At 38.1% G+C, this 23,979-nt stretch overlaps 1 long non-coding RNA gene across 1 annotated transcript in view; it reads right to left on the reverse strand.

The window, feature by feature from the left end:
- Positions 1 to 471: 471 nt before the first annotated feature.
- Positions 472 to 23,979, reverse strand: part of LOC147578659 (uncharacterized) — a 32,671-nt gene continuing 9,163 nt past the window's right edge. Inside the window, exons 3-5 of the long non-coding RNA XR_015255527.1 lie at positions 7,879 to 8,035; positions 1,039 to 1,202; positions 472 to 682 (exon numbers count right to left, since the gene is read on the reverse strand). This is a non-coding gene — a long non-coding RNA (uncharacterized LOC147578659). The remainder of the gene's footprint in view (positions 683 to 1,038; positions 1,203 to 7,878; positions 8,036 to 23,979) is intronic.

A 23,979-nucleotide genomic window follows, 5' to 3' on the forward strand; every position in this document is an offset into this window, starting at 1 on the left:
AAAAGCATTCTGGGTAATTCACATGGGCCCACTGTAATCACAGGGTCCATATAAGAGGGAGAGTGGGGGAAGGTCAGAGAGATTTATATGCTGTGTTGTTGTCTTTGAAGATAGAGCAAGGGGTCAAGTGCCAAGGACTATAGTTAGCCTCTGCAAGCTGGAAAAGACAAGGAAATGGATTCTTCCCTCCAGTCTCTGGGAGGAATGCAGCATTGGTGGAAGCCATTTCAGACTTTGGGTCTCCAGAACTGTAAGAGAATACACTTGTGTTGTTTTAAACCACTAACTTGCGATTAGCAATTATAGGAAACTAATCTCGTTAACTTTTAGTTAAACATCTCTTTAGCTTTTAGGGGGTAAGTTGTATTTGAAGTCCATGAAATTAGAAACCATATGTTTATGCTTCACCCCACGCTATCACTTGTCACCATCATATGCAAATAACTATTCAGAATTTTATACCCAAGGTACTTAGGTTTCAACAATGCAGGTTTTATTTTAATGCTAAAGGATAATTTTGAGACTTAAGAACTAACATAGCATCAGTAGACACAGACATATTTAAAATACTGAAAGAGATTCAACACTGTTGAAGCAGATAGGTTGTCAGTTGATTATGAAGACTTTTTGATGAGTAAAATCTCACATTCTGTGGAAATGGAGTTTGTGTGCGTGCAGTTACCTGGAAGGATTGTAGGAAGCAAAAGAGTCCATTTTAAGAGTGTTCTCTAAAACTTCAAGGGGAGTCTAAATTTGATTTCCACCACCACTCCCCCCATCCCCTTCCAAAAGAAAAGAAAAAAGTTGGTGGGGGGAGATGCCTTGCAGGTGGTAATAGCCCAACAGTCATTGGTATACATGCTGTGAGGAGTGAAGCTGATAAGGCACCAGCAGAGCAATTTCTTGAAGAGACCAGGCAAATGAGGCACAATACTTCAAATGAACCATAAACCCCAAAAAAGAATATAGGTTTTTAACTGACTTTTCTCTGAAAAACTATGACAAAACAAACAGATCTTCTATGGGCAAGAGGCATACCTTGGAAGCAGGGGCCAGCAAACTGGAGCAAAATTTGTCGTTTTTATTGTTTTCATATGGTGGATATGGATCTGGATCCCTTGAGTGAATGAGGAAGGAATAGTCAAAGGTGGTGATCCCTTCTGTTGGGGTTGGGGTGGGGGGGCATCTCTGATGTTGACTGGCTGTGAAATAAGCAGAAATAAGATACCAGAATCTTAGAAGTTAGATTACCGTTTCTGAAATCTACCTTGATGGGATTTGGGGAAACTACCCAGATTTGGGGATGGAGCAGCACAAATCCTGATCTGTCAGTTTCTCTTTATTTAGCAAATAGAGGGCTATGTAGAAGTCTCTGGATATAAGTCTCAGAACTGTATGATAAGCCAAGTGCAATAGCAAGTAGGTCCTGGACCCATTTATACCTGGGGTGGAATTGGTATGTGAGTGAGACCCTTAGAAAAGCTGTCAGTTTTCCAATAAGTACAAAAGCCTGAAACCCCTATCTGATTGAATAAGATGAAGGTGTCCTGATGCCCTTTCCTGGAGGGGCTACATTAATTTTCTTTCTTTCCACTCAGTTGCTCCCGACATACTATTCTTATTTTGCAGCAGTAACCAGGGTTCTCTGTCTTACTTCCATGTCTACCTAGCTGGCCAGACTTTTAAAACTCGTGTATGGGAACAGTATGCATCACACCCATGTTCTTTTTCCCCTTCCCACCCACATTAGTAAAAACACTCAATTTAGACCCCAGAGTAGTAGTTTGAAAACTGTTTCACAGATCCCTTTAAAAATCTAATTAAAAAAAAAAAAAAAAAAAAAGCATAACTCTCTCACCACACCCAAACAGACTCTCCATATGCACATAATTATACATCAAATGCCACCTATATTTGCAGGAGTTCATGAACCCCTCCAAAGCCCGTTATGGAAGCCCATGTGAAAAAGTCCTGGTGGTAAAGAATTGTTTCACCCTGTCTTAAGGTTGCCAAGGGCTTTAAAAAGGGAGAGAAGGAGAGCAATGATGCATGTGGCTTTTCTTTTTAGATAGCTTGGATCTCTCCATGAGCAGTTGAGGAGTTGAAAAGCAAATAAACGTCAACAGTTCTGAATCCCAACATTGTTTAATGACAACCTTCCCATGTTTGCCGACTTGCTGCTTAACAACAATCCTGTTGACTCTGTGTAAAAAGCTTTCCAGGTCCTCCCAGGTAAATAACCCACTCCTACCAATCACCTGGCTGCCCAACTGAACCTTTAATGCACACAGAATTCATGAAGATGAGTCATTCTCTTTGCCAAATGTACCTTGACATGTTAAAAATTTTACTTCTTCTTGAGATCTTTTCATGTACTAATCTTGGCAAAGACGATTCCAAGAAGGAATCTGCTTTAAGTGAAACTCTATGACTAAAACATTTTCATATTTGTGAAAATTGTAAATATCTAACATTTCTGAATGATTCCAGTTTGTATTGCTCTAATAGGTTTAGCACATGACCTTCTGGAGAGGTGAAAAGATTTTGTTTTTGCTTACTTCATTTACTGCTAAAGTAAAGTCTCTCATCAAGTTAAGTGAAATTCAGTCATGTGTTACGTGGAACAAGGAGGTAAAATTGTAACAAAATCATTGATTATATAAAAAAAATAGGAGAAATGGTGGGTTTCCTTAGGAAGAAAAAGAATGACCAACAGTTAAAAGGAAGCAGGACTTTTGATGTAGAAAAGACAAGTGTGGAGTGGAGGACAGATAAACAGCATTGTGCCCTTGCTGGTTGCTGGCTCCAATGCAAAGGCAATTTGATCACTCTTAGTCCAACCTGGCAAGAAGCCTGAGGCTAAAGCAGAGAACTAACCAAAGGAAGAAGGGGGTGGGGCATGGAATTTGTTGGATTGGTTAATCAGGCCCTTCCCTAACAGCCAAGAAGGAAACGGATTACCAGCGGCTGTGACTAAGAAACCTAGGGCCAACAAGACCAGTTGCCTGTATAGTAATATGCCAAGAAGTCTGAGAACAGTTCCAGCATTCACAGTGGTTTTACTCAAGTTTGCAAAAAAGTGGGAATATTTGGGGGGGGGGGGAGAAGTCAGGTGACAGTTTTTACTTTAAACAGCAAATAAAAACAACAAAATATTTCCCAAAGTCAGAAGTAATTAAATTGCTAGAAACAAACTTAAATGCCAGAGCTCAGATTGAAGGTAGATGGATCATCTAGGACCTGCTCTGGTACAAGGTAAAAGGACCCAGAGTTGGCATTGTATAATGAAGTTTTTAGGAACATAATATATGCTATACATAATTGAATTCCCCCATTACATTCATATATTTGAGGGGGTTCACAGAGCTTCTTGTCACAGTGTGACTTACCTGTGGCTAGTGGCAAACCTCAGAGGCTCCAGAGTCCCTGAGGGCTATTCAGGGACCCTGGAAATAGAGAAATGGATGTAAAGGGTATTGCAATGGAAAGCCAGTTGTGAAGTAACAACACTTGAAGTTACAAGCCATACAGAGAAAGACAGATACCATATGGTTTCACTCTTATGTGGATCCTGAGAAACTTAACAGGAACCCATGGGGGAGGGGAAGGAAAAAAAAAAAAAAAAAGAGGTTAGAGTGGGAGAGAGCCAAAACATAAGAGACTGTTAAAAACTGAGAACAAACTGAGGGTTGATGGGGGGTGGGAGGGAGGAGAGGGTGGGTGATGGGTATTGAAGAGGGCACCTTTTGGGATGAGCACTGGGTGTTTTATGGAAACCAATTTGACAATAAATTTCATATATAAAAAAAAAAAAACAATTAGTGAGAAGTCGCCATATTGTAACCAGGTATTAGCAGATTTAAAATGAATTTTGGTGACTTTTTTAGGGTTCTTTCTAACTTTCTTGGGTTAGAATCCTTATTTTTGTTTTAATGTATGTTTATTTATTTATTTAATTATTTATTTAGAGAGCAGGTATGGAGCAGGGGAGGGGCAGAGAAAGAGAGAATCCCAAGCAGGCTCCCCACTGCCAGCACAGAGCCCTATGGAGGGCTTGAACTCCCAAACCATGAGATCATGACCTGAGCCAAAATCGGATGCTTAACCAAAGGAGCCACCCAGGTACCCCTAGAATCCTTATTTTTAAAAAGCACATTCTTTTCACTCTTTCTGTAACCATGCCTACAGGAAACCAAAAGCAATATAGTGCAGGGGTTTTACCACTACAAATGTCAAGAAAATGATCTATACTGTTCCTCTTATTTAATAGAAAGTTCTTAGAAATGTCATTCAACAATTTGTCCCTATCTTGACTGATTTTAAAATGAGGACTTCTAATTATTCTGGCAATAAATTGAGAACAAATTTTAGCTTAGGCAGATTATTAGATTCTAATATCCACATGAACTTTATCTAAGGAACTGAAGGTCTAAGAACCTGGAGTAAAAAAGGAAGGACACCTGGACTTCATTGTTTTAATTTTTTTTTTTTTTTTAACTCAAGCAGAACCTTTTCCAAGGCTTTTTAATATCCTATCATACAAAAGTAGGGAAGAGATTTCTAGGAAGTTTTCTGCAGTTTATTAAGGAACTCTGTGTATTGGAATTTATTATAGATCAGGAAAAATGGAACTTTCTGGAGTATCTAAAAGGTCTCTGTTCTCTACATTCAAAATTCACTTTAAATCATTATCCCAGATGTTGTTTTCTTGAAATTTATAGTAAGATGCTTTCGCTATAACTACTGTTTTTTGTGCTCTGGACGCAAGAATGATTAACATGTACTTTTATTTTTTATTTTTTATTTTTTTTAAATTTTTTTTTTCAACGTTTATTTATTTTTGGGACAGAGAGAGACAGAGCATGAACGGGGGAGGGGCAGAGAGAGAGGGAGACACAGAATCGGAAACAGGCTCCAGGCTCTGAGCCATCAGCCCAGAGCCCGACGCAGGGCTCGAACTCCCGGACCGCGAGATCGTGACCTGGCTGAAGTCGACGCTTAACCGACTGCGCCACCCAGGCGCCCCTAACATGTACTTTTAAAAAATGTGAATACTAACTCAAGAAACTGAAGAACTATAAAATTAGTTTTAATACCTGGTGACAATTTGGTGTCCTTTTTAACTGTTGTCTCTTCAATTGTTGTTTATCTACAGTTTATGTTGTTTATCTTAGCCTTAGATTAAAACACAGTATCCACTTGACCATCCAATGTGGTGATGTATGGCCACAATAGAATTACCTGCAGCCTAAACATTCTATTAAATGACTCCGAAGAGAACGTATGACAGAAGTGAACCCTGTCCTTTTCATTTTCTTAAATTTCTTTTTATAAGATAAATTAATTTTACATGAGTATCTAGGTATTTGAATAATGAAATAAACTAATTGGATATAAGCCAGCATAGAACATGAAAGCATTTTGACATGGAATGTCTAAAGCATTTTAAACTCCTCTGAAGAGGAATATGATAAATAGCAAGGGTTACATCAATATATTAGTGTTAATCACAAAAGGATAAAACCTAATCCAAACACAAACTTCGTAAGAGATAGGATGTACAGAAATATCAATGGAAACTTTATAAGCTAGAAACTAAACACTGCAAGAGTATTTTCAGAGAATAGCAAGCATACTATATCACTTATCTTTTAGAAATATTGTGGATAGAATATTGTGGAAATACTTCAAACTCTATTTGTAGAGTTTGAAAAGAGAGGGAGAAAGAAGGTGTATTGTGGTGTTAAGGACCAGGCCCTTTTTCTTAAGCATGAAAAAGGCAACAGCAATGACCAAGCAAGTGTTGAATTTGTTCTGCCAGGATTTAGGAATAAACTGATAAAGTTCCAAGCAGAGTGACTGTGCATATCACTCCCATCACTGAGAAACTGTCAGGACAAAGCTTCTCAATTATGTTTCCAGTTGAATTATCAGAAAGTGTTAATCAGGGCACTAACTTACCCTTCAGAGAAGTTCCATATTACTCATGGTATTTAGACAATTCTAACTCCAAATAATACACACAAGCCAGGAAAGAATCAGGGTTCACATTCTGCTGCTGGCCTTTGGAACTTATTGGAGCCAACCTACAATTGTCAATACCTTTTCTCTCTTCTCCTTTCTGTTAATCTGTACTAATCATTTGATCATAAATAGGTTGAGTCTTTTTAAGCTAACACAAATATGTAGGATTTTTGTTTAAATCAGTTCCTGAAATTCTCAATTTCTGGCTTATATCTGGTATTCGCTGTGGTCCCACAGAATATGGGCTTCTTTCAGTCTTCTCCTGTGCCTGTCTGTGTAGCTGAAGCTTCTGCCTTCCTCTGCTATTTTGTACCTTGATGGGAACCCCATCTAACTGCATATATTTCTATTGCACCAAGAGATTGAAAGAAAAAGGATTAAGCTGCTCAGAGTTGAAAGTATACACCTTGCCAGAAATCTCCATAATTTCCAGGTGTTGATAACCTTAATATTTTATTCAGGTAATACAATGAAGATTAATTATAATTCTGTTAGTGCATACTATAATTATAATTAATAATAATTAATTTTTCTAACCATAAGAATGAATAACTATTACACATTCACAATGCAATATAAATTCAGGGTCTGGATGGAGTGCTGTAATTATCTAATCACAAACACAAACCCATGGAGAAAATTGTTGAAAAAGGGAGGAAGGAAAGAAATTCCATTTGATGTCTAATAAAAGTTTCACAGAATCTTTTACCATGACTTTTGTGGAAAAAAAAAATAACCTCGTTAAAAGCACAGGTCTTATTAAAAAATCAAAATCTCTATTTTACACTCATTTACAAAAGTCAAGAGAGTTCAGATGGAGGAAACAAATAGCCCGAGTGGAGTAGTCACTTATTTATTCTTCCATTTAATTAATACTCCCTAAAGGGGGAGGCACCGGAAGGGTAAGAGCATTTCCTTTTTCTTCCTCAGATTTCAACCTGTAAATCTAAGACTAAACACCTAAAAAAAAAAAAAAAAAAAATTTAGGTGCCCACTCCCCTAGACAAACATATAAACACATTGTTGCCTTTGTGTGTATGACTGCATCCCGTTATTGGGGATGCTGTTGATGGAGAGATGGTACAAAAGGTAAGCAGAGAGTGAAATTGTTACCTATGTAAGTTGAGAGTATTTGGCCAGTTCCTTTGAAATATGGCCAACTCTTGATATATTCATTAGTTCATTAATTCATTGGTTCATTTGATTTTATTCAATCTTTATTTTCTTTGAAGTATTTACTGAGAACCTACTGTGTTTCAAGCATTGCCTTTAGTACAGCTAGTCTCCTTTTATTTTTAAAAAAAAATTTTTTAATGTTTATTTATTTTTGAGAGAGAGACAGAATGCAAGTGGGTTAGGGGCAGAGAGAGGGGGAGACACAGAAACAGAAGCAGGCTCCAGGCTCTGAGCTGTCAGCACAGAGCCAGATGCGGGGCTCGAATTTGAGAACTGTGAGATCGTGACCTGAGCTGAAGTTGGACGCTCAACTGACTGAGCCACCCAGGTGCCCCCAGCTAGTCTCCTTTTAAATACTAACTAGCAAGCCAGAAAATTAGTTCCTATAATCTATAGAGGAAATAACTCAAATATACTTGAGTTTGTTTCACTAATATCAAAATATTAACCTGTTTTAAAAAAATAAGAAAATGAATACTGGAAAAAATACTGTCTAAACTAGATATCCATCTGGAGGTCTCTTAGCATTGTTAGTGATGAAATTGTAGCATAGGACCAAGCTTCTAGGCAGGTTAAAAAAAAAGCAAACTGTGGAAGAGAATACAATGAATAAGTATACTGTATCTACTACCTTTACTTTGAAACTCTACCTAAAAGAAAGCCTGTCTCTTCACATACCTTTTCTTTGTTTCCAAGAAATAAGACAGGGTCTCTAATGAAGTTCTGTATCACTCTTATCCATACTGGGAACTTGGAGTCTCAAATACATATCTTGGCAGTTGACAGATACTTTGAGAGGAAGTTTTGATGAATTTTCTCTAGTAAAGCCAGTTCCCTTTAAGAAACCAAAACTGTGTTTTATGTGTAAGTACATGACAAGTTCTATAGAATATGTTCTCCAGAGATGACTTGATATTTCCTTTATGAGAAATGGACTGGAGGGTGACATCTCTGATTTGCCATCCCTGAGTTTTGCTCAGGGAACTCTGACCATATCTGAGCTTGCATGGGCAGCCTTCCTGCTTCTATTCCAGCCTGTTACAGCTAGAGTATCCCAGGCATAGTTAAGGTATGTTTTTAGATTCAAATGGAATGCATTTGAACCTTATCCCATATACAGTGAGAACTTCACATTCCTCACAATTTTTCCAGAAAGGAAGAGAAGAAAGGAAGGAGAAATGAAGAGAGGGTAAGGATGGTGTATGCTTTTCCTGGTCAACTCTGGCTCTGAACTGCTCATTATAAATTTGATAGATTGGGATCCTTTCCCCAAGTTGTATCTGTACCCTCCCACATCATCCCTGAAGCAAAATACAGAACTTCCTCCTTGATTTCTCCCTTAAAATAGCATTCTCACAAGTCAAAGGAGTATGTAGAACTTTTCATTAAAGTTTGGGGATAACAAGGACATTGATGTAATAGCCTCGTTGTGTCTTTTACTAAACTTTCACCAAATTTTTATTCCCCTCACTTTATTACACTCTCTACCCTTGCATAACCAAGAGCCCATCAATATGCCAGCCTAAGCAATGGGCTATCTATTCCTATTCTTTCCTTCAACCAGTACTACAGAATTTCATTGAAGTTTTAGAGTTTGCTTTATTCTGCTTTCTCCTCCCCACCCACAATAGACCCTTCGAGGAAGGGAACAGTGTTAATTAATTTCTACTGATAGGAGATTTGTCATTCCCCATTTGAGCCAAAGTAGTTATAGTTTGGGTTTTAAGTAACCATTTGTTTTGTTTTGTTTTCTCCATTATATTAGACGGTCTTTAGTTTTTAGAGATTTCATTTTTTTATGTCCTAGGATCACAGACAAAGCCTTCTTCATACAGATTGGCTTGTGGACCAGTTATGGGTTGCCCATAATTATAATTTCAAGATCCAAACTCTTACTGATCATACCAAGATACTCTAATTAGGGAAGGGAAAGAAATAGAATTTCTTAAGCATCCGCTCTATGCCCAACATGATAGATTCACAAAAACTGAGCAAAATAGGTACTGGTGTTTCTAATTTTATAGATAAGGAGCCTAATATCAGAGAAATAAGTTGTACAAGATCACATGGGTACTGGGGGCAAGGCCAGTGATGAGGCCCAGATCTTCTGGCCAGCAAAAATGTGTGCCCTCCCATAATATCCTAGTACTAGGAGAAAAAAGATGTTAAGCTGCAGTTTCCAAAGTTTTTGACCCCTCCGCTCTGGAGAACTTTGTTCCAGAGTCTTTCTCAGCCTCTCAGATTCTCCCAGCAAGTTATAAGATCTCCTTGTAAATTGCCCAGGGGCAAATAGCCTGAGTCCAAAGGATTCTATCCCAGTCCCAACCTGAGGCAAATTCAGGCATCCATTTCAGGAGTCAGTAAGTTAGTACGCAGTTAAGAAAAGATCCTAAAGTCAATTGGAAGATTACATATTTGAAATAAACTGAAAATTAAATTTTTGGATTGATAAGTTTGGAGCAGATGAAAGTATAACTTATTTGGAGACAAGGGGCATGGTCTGGTGGTAAATGTGTACACACACATGCATCTATAAGTAGATACAGACAAATCCACTCTTCCTGCCATGACTTCAGAAAACCACTTAAGAATGGAAGAATGTACCATTATAGCTGCCCAACTGTTTGTGTATAAGTATTTTGTGGTGAAATATACATAACCTAAAACTTACCCTTTTAACCATCTTTAGGGAAGATGTACATCTTTAAATGTACAATTCAGTGGCATTAAGTGTATACACATTGCTGTACAACCATCACCACTAGCCATCTAGGACTTTTTCATCCTCCCAGACTGAAATTCTGTACTGATTGCAAAAATAACTCTTCATTCCCCCCACCTTTCAGCCCCTGGTCACCCCTATTCCACGTTCTGTTTCCTATAACTGAAATCATACAGTGTTTGTCCATTTGTGTTGGGCTTGTTTTGCGTAGCACAATGTCTTCAAGGTCTGCCTTACTGTTTAGCTCCTCTTTGCTGCCAGTGGATAATGGCAGCAACTTCTCTAGGGTGAAATGCTCAGTTTGGTCCTGTGCAGGGGTACTTGAGTTGGATGAATGTGATAAATATGCAGATTAACCAAGCAAAATAGTCTGTTTTCATAAACCTTGGCACTTGAGTAGATCAGCAAAATCCAAAGGGACAGAGTTTTGTAGATCCCTTCTGCAGATGTACATGGCAATATTTTGACATGAGGAACAAGCACTAAACTTAAAACTTCTTTGTTTAGCCAAGATTTACCAAGCTCCTACTATATTAGAGATATCAAGAGAAGGAGGTAAAGATCCTGTCATCAATAAGAGCAATGTGAAAATTTGTGCTCTTATACCTATCATCAGCCATCATTATGAAGCTCATTCTGAGGTGATATATGCAAAAAGAAAACTGAAGAGTAAAAAATAAAGGTTTTACTGGTGTTCTCCATGAATACTGTTCCTAGAGAAGAAAGTCATTTTTATTAAAGAGGAAGCATTGTGGTTTAATATAGTTGAGAGTATATTAAGAACAATATTTTTCTGGCTAAACTGTGCTTAGAACCCAGTCAACACAAAAAGCCAGGCTGCTGTAAAAAGTTAGAGTATTTCCTCAGTTGTAAGACCTATACTTTTTTCTCCTTTTAGAGCTCTAAAATCAAAAGGTACCTTATTACCTATAGATGAAATTGGGTAAATAGAATAAATTATTTTTATTTCCTGTGGTAGTTTACCTTTCTTTTAAGGGAAGGTTTGTTTGATGTTTTTTGTTTGGTTTATTGGTGCTATGTTTCTAAGAACTTGTTTATAAGTCTTCCATTTGCTAGTGTTTAATGATTGTATGAGCCTAGAATTTAAATGGTGCAAAACTCTGACCTTTATTTTTATTCTTTGTTCTGACCATCATTGGGGGGTGCAGGCACTGAAGCAGAAAAAAGGTCTGAAAATAGTAATTTGTACCTAAGCCTTCTCTGTGGAAGATTCTGGAACTTATCTGCCTGTGTTTGAACCTTGCCTCTTCACCCTGTCTAGGTGTGTGATCTGGGATATAGTACTTCAACTTCTCTGTGACTCAGTTTCCTCAAGTGGTGAATAATGGTATCTACTTCATAGCATTCTGAGGGTTAAGAGAGTTTAATGTAAGTAAAGCACTTAGAATAATGCCTGGCACTCACTAACCTCTCAATGATTAGCTGTTACCATTGTATTTTACTTCCTTACTTTCCTGTGTCTTCTTTCTCTCCAGGTCCATGTGTTTACCTATGTCCCTTATTTGGACAACTCTCAAAATTATATGTTAAGTGTGAGCCTTTCCTCTAAACTCCGGATGTCTATATCCAACTGTTTACTCCACTAGGATATCTAAAGGTATCTAAAAATTAAGAGGTCTACAAAAGCACTCACAATATTTCTTAACCTTAGTCAAAATTGTTCCTCCTCTGATTTTCCCAGTGTCCATAAATGGTCCTAGATTATCTTTTTAATCACTCTCTTGGTCTATCACATCTATATGCAAGCTGTTGGTAAAACCTGTTAGTTCTACCTTCCAAATATGTTCAAATATGGCCATTTCTCATGACCTCCACTGCACTTACTCTGGTTCAAACTATCATAAATGCTTTCTTGAACAACTGGATTAACTTCCTACTGACTTCTCACCTTCCTTCTTATTTCCTATACTCTTTATCCAGAGCGGTCCCTTTAAATTGTGACCTATTATCATGTTTCTCCTTTGCCAAAGACCCCCAATCATTTCCTGTCTACTCCAAGTTATGCTTCAGTCCTAGCACAGCTTATCATTGGCACCTGATCTGGCCCGACACTCCAGCTTGCTTCTCTTCCTTCCCCTTTTCACTCTGCTTCAGCCACTTTGACTTCTTCAAGTAAGTGGCTCAGGTATCATCCTACTCTTGCTAGTCTCTCTTCTGACGAATATCAGGATGGCTGGCCCCTTTATTTCCTTCAGGTCTCTTATCAAATAGACTTGCCTTCCCTGACCCCAGTGTGGAAACAGCATTCATTTCCTGCCTCCCTGTACACTCTCGCTTACCTCACTTTCCTTTTCTCCCTTGCACTTATCAACACCTTATAAATTATCTATTTGTCTTTCTCCTTAAGACCTAGGACTTTTTGTACAGGCTGTATCCCCAGAGCCTAGAACAGTATTTGGCACATAACAGGGGCTCAGTAAACATTGAATAAATGAATAAAATAATGTGTCACTTTCTAAGGATAACTTTGTTGGGACCCTCATTTGAGTGGCTGGATTTCCCACTGCAGATGGATTTGCATTTATTTTATGAGTCTGGAAGATTTTAAGATTGTGTTAAAAAGGGGTTTGCTTTTTTTTTTCTTCTTTCCCCCAGCTTCCTTTGGAGATTTGGACACTGTTTCTCTTACTCACTTGTTCAGAGCCAATCAATGTCACCCTTTAGTCTGCCAAAGTGGTTGCTGAGTGATGAGGCATTTCATCCCTCTGGGAGCTTAAGATACTGCCTATGCAGCATGTACAGTTGCTGCTGGCTATGAGTGAAAATCTGAGATTGATCAAGCCAGAATCCCCTATAAGGGAGCATAGGCAAGGAACATTCTGACTCTGGGTCAGCTCAGAGGGCCTTTCAAGTCTTCCCTTCAATACTCACATGGATTTTTTTTAGTGCTCATGAAAGCAACACACCCCAGAGGGTTTGCATCAAATACACTGAAGGATTCCCACAGAGCTTCAACCGCAACTCTGCAGAGAGAGAACTTGGTCTCTCTGGTGACGAACCTCATCATATACTTTTACAACTTAATTTCTAATAAAATATTATTTGAACCAAGAGAAAAATCCCTTGTGAGTTTTACTGTTAGCACTAGAGCAGTAAAGAACTCCTTTTTTTTTTTTCTTCCTCTCATTAATATGATTATTCATGCTTTAGAACCAATATAATGATTACCTAGCAATGTGGTGGTCTTAGTCTGCTCAGGCTACTGTAACATACCATAGATTGGGTGGCTTAAAGAAGAGAATTTATTTCTCACTATTCTAAAGCCTAGGTAGTCCAAGATCTAGGTCCCCATAGATTTGGTTCCTGGTGAGACCCTGCTTCCTGGCTTGCAGATAGCCACCTTCTGACTGTGTGTTCATAGGGCTTTTCCTCACTGCATGCCAGTTGAAAGAGAGGAGAAGAGATATGTCATCTTGTAAAAGCACTAATCTCATCATGAGGGTCCCACATTCATGACCAAATCTAACCCTAATTACTTCCCAAAGGTCTTACCTCCAAATACTATCACATTTGGGGTTAGGGCTTCAGTACATGAATGAAGGGGAGGTGGTTATGAACATTTAGTTCATACCCATGGCTAAGAGCTTTAAAGCCAGTAATCTGGACTCAAATCTTGTTGACATAATTACTAACAAATTGTATTTAGACCAGTAATTCAACTTTTCTAAGCCATAGTTGTTTCTGTTTTGTTTTTTGTTTTGTTTTGTTTTTTTGTTTTTTAATCTGTAAAATGGATAGTCAACTACTTCAGTGAAGTCGTATTGGTATAGTACTTAGCAAATTGTCTCTATAGAGTAAAAGTTCAGATGGTAGTTATCATTTTTAACTTTTAAATACCTCCCTTTACCTTCTGTAATCACTGAAAATATTCAGGAAAGTATTCTGCTTACAGTGAAATAACCCATAGTTTTTATTTCTGATTTATAATGTATTAAAATGTAAAATACACCATCTCACAAAGGAAAATGGCTTTATCCGTTTCTAAATTCTTCTTTTAAAGTGCTAATTTTCATATTACATAGGAAATTCAGCAAGTATTATCTTATAAAAAGATATATTAGTGTAAAAATTCTACTTTACACTTAAATACTATAGTTTATTTTTATCACTCTAACATGAAAGTAGAGAGTGAGTATGTTCTGACAAATATATTTTTTTTCTTTTATGTGAAGAGCCTAGCTAAGTTCTAGGCATATGGTAGAGGATTAAGAAATGTTGACTTTATCTCCCCCCAGTATCTATGTAATCTTCAACATAAAGTCCATAACAAACATGTTAGCATTTTAATTTTTTTAATATTAGTTTCTAGTTTTAACATTAATATTATCTCTTTGTTCATTTGCCTGACTTCTACAATTTCTAAGTCAGACAGTAAGAACTATGATTATGTACGTTCTGTTACCCACAATGGTCCCTTTAAATTGTTAATCACTGTTCTGTCACTCTTTTGCCAAAATAAATGTTCACTGTCTGCCATGATTCAGTCATTTATTAATTAGGGCAATATTATTAAGCAATTGCTGTGTACCAGGCACTGCTCTAGGTGGTGGACATATAGAAATAAGACAGATAAGGTCTCTTCCCCGAAAGCAAATTAAACTCTAGTGTGGAATGACAGATAGTAAGCACACAAACAACCAAGACAACTTCAGATTTTCAAGAGTGTTAGGAACCAAGACTAAAGAATAATAAAAAAGGGTAGTATACATTCCTTTGTTTGTAATGTTTGTTTGTGTGTTTGTTTAGAGAGATGGAGGGGCAGAGAGAGAGAATCTCAAGCAGGCTCCAACCTGTCAGCACAGAGCCCTACTCAGGGCTCAAACTGCTGAACCATGAGATCATGACCTGAGACAAAATCAGGAGTTGGACACTTAACTGATTGAGCCACCCAGGTGGCCCTATAATCCTTTAGATAGCTGGTCAGGGGAGGCTTCCCAGAAGGTGGTGTCGTCTGAGCCAAAATTTGAACTGAAGTAACAAGTCAGGTAAAAAAGCCAAAGAAGAGGACCGCATTGAGGGGTAGAGCAAACCTAAGATCTTGGACAGTAGATAAGAAGAGTTTAGCATGTTCAAAGGCCAATGAGTAGACCAGAGGAGTTGGGAGCGTAATGAGTAATTTGGGTGGGAAAGATGGGTGAGTATGCAGGGACCAGATAAAATAGGGTTATATAATCTAGATTTTGTTAAAATTCAACCAGAAGCCAAAAAAGGTTTTCAAGAAGGAGAGAAGTGACCTATTTTACTACATATTAAAATGATAAATTTGGTGATTTTGTGCTTAATCTGCTGCAGAGAACAAAAGTGAAAGCTAGGAGCCCACGTTGGTGACTATTTCCATAATCCAGGCTAGAGGTGATGATAGTTTCACCATAGTAATAAATAGTAGAGATAAAGGGAGAAAGCACAGACTCCCACCTAGATTTTCAACTTGAGCAAATGAGAAATTGGCGGAGGTGGGAAGGTAAGAACATGTTTTAACAAGATGGGAAGTTACCAGGAGTTCTCTTTCTGTTATGTTTGTTTATAATATACAAGTAGAAATGTAAATTACATTGTTGAATATGGGTCAAGGATAAAGACCCATTTAGGAGCTATTGGCATCTAGGTGGAATGTGAATTTCCTGGGCTAGGAGAAAGTATAGCTAAGAGTGGATGTCTGACCAACCTCTGGAGCACTGCAATATTTAGAGGTCTCTCTTGAAAGAGAGAACTAGCAAAGAATGGGGAGGGAGCACTAAGAAGTAGGAGAAAAACCAAAGAAATGTCTTTGATAAATAAAAATGATTGCTAGCAATTCCTGTGCCAAATACTTTTTAAATTTCCTTAATCTAATTTAAAAAAATTTTTTTTTTCAATGTTTATTTATTTTTGGGACAGAGAGAGACAGAGCATGAACGGGGGAGGGGCAGAGAGAGAGGGAGACACAGAATCGGAAACAGGCTCCAGGCTCTGAGCCATCAGCCCAGAGCCTGATGCGGGGCTCGAACTCACGGACCGCGAGATCGTGACCTGGCTGAAGTCGGACGCTTAACCGACTGCGCCACCCAGGCGCCCCTCCTTAATCTAATTTAATCCTCAATTTCAAGAGGTAGATGCTGTTATTACCTATTTAGAGGCAGAGAAACCAAGGCACAGCGGGGTTATCATTTTACCCAAATTCACACAGCTCCTAAGGCCTAGATCTAGGACTCAAAGCTATCTAATTCCAAAGGCCATATTCTTAACTAGGACCTGATATTGGCTCTTTGACTTGCACATGAAAACTCGCTTTCCTATCTTCTTTAAAATTATGTATATGTCAAATGTCACTGGGATGCAAGACGACAGGAAAGTTGGATTTGTAACACAGAGATAAGTTGTTTCAGTGGAGATAGCTTTTTCAGTGGAACATTGGTAATGGAAGATGGATAGATGGGGCTTTCCCAGAAAGTAGGAAGTGGAAACCACAGTGTTAGATGTCTCTTATGCAAAGTTCTGTTGCAAAGCAGAACAAAAATTGGGGCTGCAGATAGAAAGGGATTTGGAACTCAAGGGAGGTGTGCTGGCTAGGTGGTCTAGAAAGCAGACTACAAGGTGGAGATAAAAACACTAGAGATTTATGGGGATAAGCCCTCTGAAGGATAATGAGGAGGGAGCAGGTAAGTGAGGAAAGCCTCTATCTAGATAATGACATGGGTCTCACTCATGTGAAAGGAGAGAGGAAAGGAAAGAGGGCTTAAGTGGGAAGAGACTGTAGGTGCAGCTCTGAGGAGCCTCAGTTAGCCTAGTTGGAGTCAGTTAGCCTAGCCTCAGTCAGAAAGATTACCCATAGAGTCATGAAGCAGAATGGCAAGGATTTAGGAGACCTGTGGTGCTCAGTCATTGGGTAGCATTATCTGAGAAGAGGCTTGCCTTGGCCTATATGCGGCGAGGCCCAAAAAGTGCTACAGCTGTAGGTGGTCAGCTAATTGAGCTTCTTATAGATGATCAGTAAGACCTTTCTTAAAGACAAACCTTAGTGGCAAACCTCCATGGCCATCACATTAGGTTGTTTTGTGTATGGGCTTTATGATATTTTTGTACTGGTGGAAATCCAAGTATAACAGAAAACTACTTAAAATTTATAAAAAGTAGAATGGGACTTAACTTTGCATATTGATGCCTCTAACACCAACATTCTGGACAAAAGAAAAAATTATCCCAGTATTCATTAAATGGTACTGTTAAAAGTATTTTTAAGCATATAAAAATCATTATCCTAGGAACCATCTCAATGAATATCAAATCTGGTCACTCAACTCCTACAAGTCAATAGCAAAAAAAAAAAAAAAAAAAACAAAGGACCTGAACATTGTCCTCCAAAAAGGCATAATGTCCAACTATGTAAAAATATGTTTAATATGTTTGAGAACATGAATCTGAGATATGCAAAGGAAAGCCATGATGAACTATCACTTTATACCTGTTAGAATGGCTATTATCAAAAATAAAAATGTTGGCAAAGATATGGAGAAATCAGAACCCTTATATACTATTGGTAGGAATGTAAAACTTGTGCAGTCACTATGGGAAACAGTATGGAATTTTCTCAAAAAATTAAAACTTAGTTATTCAAAATAATAAAAATCTTAAAGAGATACTTGTATTTCTATATTCACTGCAGCATTATTCATTATAGTTAAGATGTGGAATCAATCTAAATGACCATCAACAGATGAGTGGATAAAATGCAGTATATACGTTGGAATATTACTCAGCCTTAAATCCTGCTATATGGGACAGTACAGGTAAATTTTGAGGGAAGGACCTTATGCTAAGTGAAATAATCCAGTCATAGAAAGACAAATGCTTTATGGTTCCATTCATATGAGAAATCCTAAATAGTCAAATTTATAGAAACAGGGAGTAGAATGGTGGCTGCTAAGGCAAGACAGGGGGAAAATAAGGAGTTGCTTTTTAATGGGTATAAAGTGTCCATTGTATAAAACATTTAAAGATCTGTACAGTATAGAATCTATAGTCAACAAAACCATATTGTATTTAAAAATTTAAGAGGGTAGATCTCATGTTAAGTGTTCTTACTTACTTTAAACTACAGGTTTAAAGTATTTTTAAAAATCTGGGTACTCTTGAACAAGCAAAGTGAAGGTTTATAAATCAGGGTTCCTCAGTTTGGGACCACCTGAATCCACGTGGCCTAAGACACAGGCTATGAGAAACAAAGTTCTGAAGTAGAGCATGCTCACAACCTTAATTCTCACATCTCAAATGTTTGGCCTCATCACATAATCAAACACTAACTTGCTGTTCCTTATGAGGATTTAATTTTATCTAAGCGCAAAAACAAGTGGTAAATAAGTAACTATCATCGAAAGATTTTTCTTACTGTGCCCATGAAATGATGATATACTGAAAAGCTTCAGTGACAAGACACCAAGGCAAATTGTTTAAGAGGTTACTCAATTAAACTGTTCTTAAAAATCTAGAAACCCTTGGGGCATCTGGGTGGCTCAGTCAGTTAAGTGTCTGACTCTTGATTTCGGCTCAAGTCATGATCTCACAGTTGGTGAGATGGAGCCCTGCATTGGCCTCTGTGCTGGCAGTACAGGGCCTGCTTGGGATTCTCTCTCTCTCTCTCTCTCTCTCTGCCCCTCCCCCATCCCTCTAAAAAAAAAAAAATAAACATTAAAAAAATCTAGAAATACTTTTTCATACTGAAATGATAAAGCAAGCAACAAATACAAGTCAAAACAAATTGAGGCTTTAATTCTGTGCAAAGCACTAATATTGTTGCCTGGCTTATTGGATATAAGGTCAATTGCATGGGCTGCAAAAAAAAAAAAAAAGTTAGGGATTCGTACTGTGTATTTTTTCACTGGGCTGAAAAACCAAGTGCCTTAGATTGATGTTATGAAACACACACATACACACTGCAAAATTTAAAGACCTTCACAGATTACCACAAAGCAGACAAGATTTTTCTATAGTAGATCAAAGTATCTATACATTTTTAAGTCCATACAGTGCTTGTGAAACAATAATCTATTCTCTCTCAGAGCTATTGAAGTAGAATAATGTTTGATGTACCAGTTGCTTGGGAATTGTTGGTGAAAATTACTCTAGTAATCTGAGGCAGCATTAAGGCAATAATATGGCAGGTATACAAAAATATTCACAGCTACTCTCTGTTCCCTGGGAATTTAGATGGCTAATCCCATATGATTAATAGTACTTGTTATGTACGGTAGAGGATGATTCCAAAACAATAGAAATCACCAAGGAATATTAAGAGGGAGTTAAAAATGAAGAGAACCTTGCTTTTCTGATGAAAACAGAGATGTTGGCAATCTTGATCAATGGTTGCCAATACCAAGTCCTCGTCAAACCAATTCAGATGCTACTTTTGTTTAAGAACCTGACGATGGAGGAGTTTAAGTTGATTCAACTGCTTGTTTCCTAACAACACAATAATGATCCCAGTACAGATGACTGACTCCTGACTCTGTGTTGCTACAGATTGTTTAGCTGCTACCATGTATTGGAATTATTATTAGTAGTTTTAATGGGGAAACAAGGAGGAAAAATTCTTGGGTATCATGGTTGCAGACACAAAATTTCTGCCTCTGTGCCCCTTAGAGAAAATTGACATTGCACACACTTGGAACAGCAATATTCCCCTTTTACTACTTTGTATTTGTGAGGGGATTTCCTTCCAGGAAGTGCAGGGAGCTAGGCATTCTGTCAAGCTCTAAGCAACACCATGAGTGTGAAGCAAGATAAAATAAGTCTCAGACTAGTAAATTAGGGACAATAACTCTGCAGAGCAAAACTGATTTTGTGTATTCAGGCAACAGGATTAAGTTAATGCCATAAGGTCTTTTTGTGAAAGGTAAACTTCTCCTGGCTGAAGAGAACAGCAATAATTATTCAAAATTCCTGAAGTAGGCCAACCATTTGACCAGAGGGCAAAGAAATCCTGCTTGACTGGCTTCCACTCGAAACCAGTGTCAAGTTCCTGACCTTATGAACTCCTCAGAACAATATTAGGTGGAAAAAGGAGGAGCTGTTCTCTTTAGCTTCTCTCTCTCTTAATTAGAGCAGGCAATGTGGTTATGTTTGTATTGGCACTCACAGATTATTTCTCAGAGGGAATCATTATATTTGATAATAGACTTTCATTCTTTACAAGTTGGATGATATTTTTCATTTCCCTTTTTTAAAATGATGGTATGCATTAAGGAAATCCTTTCTTTGCTTAAAATGAGTGGTGGCTGTAGGTGAACATGTACATTATTGTAGATGTACCCTAATAGTTTACTTTTAAGAAGATGTTAATTTGTTAGTGATCTATTGCATTTTCTAAGTGCTTTCTGAGTGGGACTGGTGACAATTGTCTCCAGAACTGGAAAAAAGTGAGAAATTGACCATCCAAAGTAGTGGCTCTTTAAATGAGATGTCACAGGGGTGGGTGCCTGGGTGGCTCAGACTGTTAAGCTCCAACTTTGGCTCAGGTCATACTCCTGCAGTCCCTGAGTTCAAGCCCCACGTTGGTGTGTGTGCTGACACCTCAGAGCCTGGAGCCTGCTTCAGATTCTGTGTCTCCCCCCTCTCTCTCTGCCCCTCCCCCACTTGTCTCCCTTGTTCTCTCTCAAAAATAAACATTAAAAAAAATTTTTTTTATTAAAAAAATGTGAGATGTCACAGATCTCCTTGAAAATTAGATAAGAACTAGAAAGATACACTCTTGGGAGAAAAAAACTTTATATGCTCATAAAAACTTACATAGAATCTTGGGAATTTCAGGACCCCTTTGATATGCATCAATGGACCCTCACCACAAATTTTATAAATATAAGCCCTGCATAATGAAGGGGTGGAAGGTCTTTATCAAATTTTGGAAGACTTTGGATACTCCACCATACCTCAACCTATGGCTGAAGTCTTTGGGTCTTCCTACTTAGCTCCATTGCTCTGAGCTCTGCCATCAAGAAATATAGCTGGGTGGTTACTAGCAATGATTACATTCTTCATATGTACTGGTTATAAAGCAAATGTTTTACCCTATCTTTTTCTAAAGGTTGAATTCTTAAAAGTTCATCCACAAACAATGCATTGCAAAACTCACATAGAGCACTCAGGAGTTCACTTATGAGAAGACACACATGATTTCAAAACTGTCCCTAGCTGGGGGGTTTTGCAGTTGCCTCTATGAAATGTTCTGTCAATTTTAGTTTTGATCTTAGGGAAAACATAGCCACATCTTGATACATTCTCCATAATAAGCAGCTTAGATAATACTCCTACTCCTGAATTCAAAGATTAAAAGTATCTGGAGAAAGAACTAACTTCTTCCTTCTTGAGACATTCCCTCCAGGGCAGGCCAAAGGTGTACTGGGAAAAGCAGAAAAGGAAAGTTTATCATTTTTCTATCCATAGTATCCTGGGCTGTCAATTCAGCAGCTTTCACAAGAACTAAACCTGCTTTAAAAGAGAGAGAGAGAGAGAGAGAGAGAGAGAGAGAGAGAGAGAGAGAGAGAAGAGCTTGAAAGTGTTATGTACCATTAGCTATTCTGATTCTAGTCCATGCCAGGAAGCAAAAGTTCTTATTATACCATGTTCTATTTTTGATCTAATCCCTATCAACAGCCTGAAGTCTCAGCATGGTAATGCTGGGGAAATTCTTTGATGATAATTGGAAACTGCACTGCCTTACCCCGTAAGTTATACAATTTGACTGTCACTAGGAGTGTCATTTGGGCTACAAAGAGCTAGGGATAAGAAAAGTGGGCTTCTGAAGTCTATGTGGAGGGTACTGTAGCAAGTAAGTCAGAGCCTCTTGGGAAAGTTCTCCCATTGGTTAGTTTGGGGATATAGAAAGAAGATGATGTGTGTTCCTACCCTGATATTTTAGAGCCTCAAGACAACCTTGAACATCATTCACATACCCTAACGGCACTACCTTTACTTTCTGTGAAAACAACATGATATGGGAAGAAAAGTCACACTACACAGCAGTTATTGAAAACAGTTAAATATAACACCAGGCGTTAAAACCTGGTACCTTTTTGTCATGATAAAGATTGTAACAAGAACAGGAAATGGCACAGCACAAATCCGTTTGCATGATAATCATCTCATGAATGTAAAGAGCATAGGAAATGGAACAAATGTAACTCATTCCCTTCCCACCTTCAAAGTGTAACCTCCTTGTCCTAGTCACATGCCCTACTTATGGTCCTGAGTAAAGCACAAAGGAAATCAAAAGGCTGACTGACACTGGGGGAACAAAACAGCCTCCTCCTGTGTGTGTATGTACGTATGTACGTGTGTGTGCGTGCCTGCATCTTTCCCCCTCTGAACTCTGTTGCACTGCAGAATTCCTTATACACGATTCCCTACTTGGACCCGAGTAAGCAGTCAGATATGGGAGAAACAAAGCAAGTTAAAAACCAGAGTTATTTGGGAATGGGCACTCTCCTTACCACCATTCCTTGGGATGAGGAAACCCTGACCTTCCTGTAAGTAGAAGCAGGGAACAAACAAGGTGACTGAATGACTTTCTTCCTTTGAGCCCTCATAGCTTGCTCATCTTAGTAAAGAAAATGGAGCTCTGCCTCCCGGTGTGTTCTCTCTCCCCTTTCTAAAGAGGTTGCGGCTTGACTAGGGCACATTTGAAAGCAGAAAGGTCTCAGGAACACAAGGAAGCCAGAACTTCTGGGGGTTGATCAGGCCAAGACAGAGTTGGTACTTCAATCCCCCATTCCTCTTTGACCTAGCCAGGTTTTCCAGGAGGATCTGTTTCCCTTGGAAAGCTCTTTAAGTAATACTATGTGAAATTTATAATAAATCATCTAACACCAAGATGACTGCTTCAGATATGAGAGGGAGTAGTGAGGAACGATGGCTGAATTTATCAGATAAATACTAGAGGAGATGAAAGCCAGATTGCCCGGGGTACTGTGCCCATACCACGCTTCAACCAAGTGTCACTCACTCTGCTCAGCTGGCTAATAATTTCTTACATGGCATCCAACTAGCTGCACTACACATTTTCTTCTACTGGGGATTTGTTCAGACAAGCAAGCCTGAGTGTACTTTCCATTTCAGGCATCCTGGATGCCAATCCCTTCCAGATGATATCCAAATTACCAAATGGCCCTGATTGGTTAATAAGGAATGCAGCAGTGTTCCTTACCCTGGTTATATGTCACTTGTTAAGTGATGTTGAGAGATTCCAGGTGATTTCACATCATAAGATTGTGATTGGTGGCCACCTTATCAGATCCCATGAAAAAGGTTTCTGAGAGGCACATCCGTTTCCTAAGTATCCTATCTTGATTCCCAAAACAGATTACATTGGAATTGTGTTTACAAAGAAAAGAATGAAGCCCTAAATTTCAAATGGCCTAAAATTAAAGTAGATTATAAGCACTGAAAAATGATCATTTGGGAACAATCCTATGTGAAAAAAAAGTGTATACTGGAAAACTGTCTAAGTAGTTTCTAATTTCTAATGCATTCCTAGGGGTTTTTAACTGATTGTATGTGATTGTGGTCAATCAGAACAATAGGTCTATTAAAAAACTATATATATATGTATATATATATACATATATATATACACATATGTATATATGTACATATGTGTATATATATGTATATTTATATACACATATGTACATATATACATATGTGTATATATATATATTTAAACAGTCTACAATGATCTTTTAAAAGGTGATATGATTGGGGTAACTAGAATGTAGGTCAAATTATCAAACCGATCTACATCCTCTAAATTTTTATCTTACCATTTTTGTCCCTTTTTCATTCCTAAATAACCAGCTTCTATGTATACCTTTGCAGCACAACTATTTCTTTGCATTCTTTCCCTCTTCTGTGGAAGACATCATGATTGTTTAGACAGAAAACTAAAGAGCAGGATGAAGAGGCACAACTCACTAGCTGGGTAGCCTAGGGGCAATCCTGGGGCATTTCTGAGCCTCAGTTCTCTGATTTGGAAAGTGAAGAAATGGGTCTACTTGATATCCAAGGTC

Source organism: Puma concolor, chromosome C1 (assembly GCF_028749965.1).
Source record: "Puma concolor isolate L17-30 chromosome C1, mPumCon1.1.hap2, whole genome shotgun sequence".
Classification (NCBI taxonomy): Eukaryota; Metazoa; Chordata; class Mammalia; order Carnivora; family Felidae; genus Puma; species Puma concolor.